This window comes from Scardinius erythrophthalmus (assembly GCF_964197995.2).
Source record: "Scardinius erythrophthalmus genome assembly, chromosome: 8".
NCBI lineage: Eukaryota > Metazoa > Chordata > Actinopteri > Cypriniformes > Leuciscidae > Scardinius > Scardinius erythrophthalmus.
Window position 1 is genome coordinate 1454791 of NC_138228.1, and position 3012 is coordinate 1457802.

Genomic DNA, 3012 nt, shown 5'->3' on the forward strand with positions numbered 1-3012 from the left:
CACACACACACACACTCCCTCCCTCCCTCCCTCACACACACACACACACACACACACACACACACACACACACACACACACACAGACAGACAGACAGACAAGGACTCTCTTATAGAGCTGGTAAGTCCCGCCCCTTCCGCTAACCCCGCTGGACCTCTAGGTTGAAAAATCGTCAATGCAAGTGAATGGGAGAAAATAATTATTTTCTGATCCCGTTTGTATTGTGCCATGAATTGAACATATGTTGTCTGTGAATTTTTTATATAACTTTTCGTGTAAAGAATGCTAGAATTTAGCGGGTAGAAGTTTGATACGGTTAGACTTTGTGTGAGAGCACTTTGTGGACTACAACTCTCGCTGCTTTCGACGCGTTTGAAACGTCAACACCACTCGCACACGGACACTAGCTCACGGATCCCGCTAAACATGGCTGTGTCTTTGATGCACTTCATCGCCTTCTTTCAGGGAGAGAACAAAATCGTTGAGGTTGGGGAAAACCACGGGTAAGTCAATTTTATGGGGTGACGTCACATAGGCGACATGTAGTCTTTCTCGTTATGTCTTTTCCACAACTGCTAGCCGAAGAATCATACCAATTACTGTCAAACTCATAACATGAAAAATTATATAAAAAATTCACAGACAACATATGTTCAATTCATGGCACAATTCAAACGGGATCAGAAAATAATTATTTTCCCCCATTCACTTGCATTGACGGTTTTACAACTTTGAGGTCCAGCGGGGTTTTACGGAAGGGGCGGGACTTACCAGCTCTATATTTATAAATATCAGACCACTCTCTCTCACACACACACACACTTACTCTTTGTCTCACAAATACACTCACACTTTCTCTCTCACACACGCACACACTCGTTCTCTACACACACACACACACACACACACACACACACACACACATACACACACACACACACACACTCCCTCCCTCTCTCTCTCACTCACTCACTCACTCACTCACTCACTCACTCATAAAATCAGAACCAGAATTTGAGTAAAAAGGCACAAACTGAATTTAAAAATTTAATCTTTTGAAGAAAAAAACCTGATGGAGGAAAAAAACAGACAAAGACTCTCTTATATTCATATTTTTATAAATATCAGACCATTTGACAAGCAACAGATCTGTGTGTAGTTTTGCAAACGGCTGAATCTCATGAAATTAGTTTTTTTTTGCACACACCTCTTTTCAATGTGTCACAGAGACGCATGAGTGCACTTACACAGAACTGGAAAGGACGGAAAACAAGCTGGTCAAGGATCAGTTTAAACATCGTTACTGATTGTGCGATGTTAGCCGAGGGCTGCACAAGCTTTGTGCAGTTATAGCTATAATATGATCTTAAATTACACCTATAACAAACGTCTGTGCTCAGTCAGTCCATAACAGTGCAACATACACATGCTTCAACGACCAAGTTTAAGGTGCATCATGCGACTTTTACACCCAAATAAATGGACACATCAGATAAAGACACAGAAAAAGCTAATTCATAATCATAATGGTCATTAATGAACCACGGAATGCGGAACGTCACAGAATTTCTGGATGAATAAATCAAAAGTTGAGCTGCATAATGAATGAAGACGATTAAAAACGCTGTATTCTGCTTCCAGGCCAGTAGGTGGTGATGTCTAGAAGCACTACGTCACTATAGACACGTAACATGCATGACATCACAGTTTTCACAAAGTCGCATTTTTTTGTTTACACGGAGAGGATAACGGGATCGTTTCCAAAAACTTGCACATTGAATCCTGTTTTCAAAAGTTTGCGTTTTCAGGCTCCCAAAACGCTGCTGTCGTGTAAGTGAACAGCCAAAACACATAAAAGTTTTACGTTTTAAGTTGAAAACGGTGTCATGTAAACGTCACTTCATAATTTCATCACTTCATTTGATAAACTATCATCACATCATATACACACAGGTCTTCACGACAACCCGTCAAAATAAAAGTTCCGTCTAAGTTTTTTGACTTTAGAAATATTACAATTGCTCAGTAGTGTATTTCAAGTAGTAGTAGTAGTAATAATAATAATATAATGTAAAATAATTAAAACTTATTTTTTAAGCAGTATCACACAAGTATTTATATGTTTAAATTTAAACTGTAAACTTGCAAAAAATAAAGGAATTATTGAATTTCCATTTGATTACATTAAGTAAATTGTAAGTGTTATAAATTTATTTAATTACCACCATTTTACCTTAAGTAAATTTGTATTTGATATTATAATGTTTTTATATTCTATGCCCTTCTGACATTTAAATAAACCACTATAAACTCATACAAAAAATAAAAAATAAATAAATACCGTGATATACCTCGAAAACACCAGAATCTTCACTACTTTCAGTTGAAGATAAGTGAAGCAAAAACAAGTTACATGGTGCACCTTTAAAACTATTTTGTTCTTTTCATTACAACATAATGTTTTATCATTCTTTCATATTGGAGCTCATTCATTTTAAACCAGCATTAGCTCAACACGTTTGCATTACAGTGTGTTCATTCTCGACTTCACTGAATACACTCAGTCTGCACATTAAAATCTTCATCCAATGCAGAAAGACAAATATTCAGAAAGCGACAGACACATTAAGGCCATTCTGCATGCATGCAATTGCATTAAAATACAGTCTGTGGCTTCCATTTACTCTTCCGTGAGCATTTGGAGGTTTATAAATAGCTGGATCTCAAAATACATGATTCTGCTATCACTTAAACTGATGTGTTGAAGTTTTCAATGCAGAGTTTATCGCAACTCCAGCATGAAGTGATCAACAGGTGAAACAAACAATTAAATCAATGAAATCGTTTGCTTTAGTTTAACTGGAATCTTTAAAACCTTCCTCCTTCATTTGACGTGTCATTCCGGTTCAAGATAAACTAGTGAAACAAACACTACAAGCAGCACTAAAACGACAAAATCATGATTGTACATTAAGATCAGTTTTAATATTAGTAATTTTACTACTTAACTTA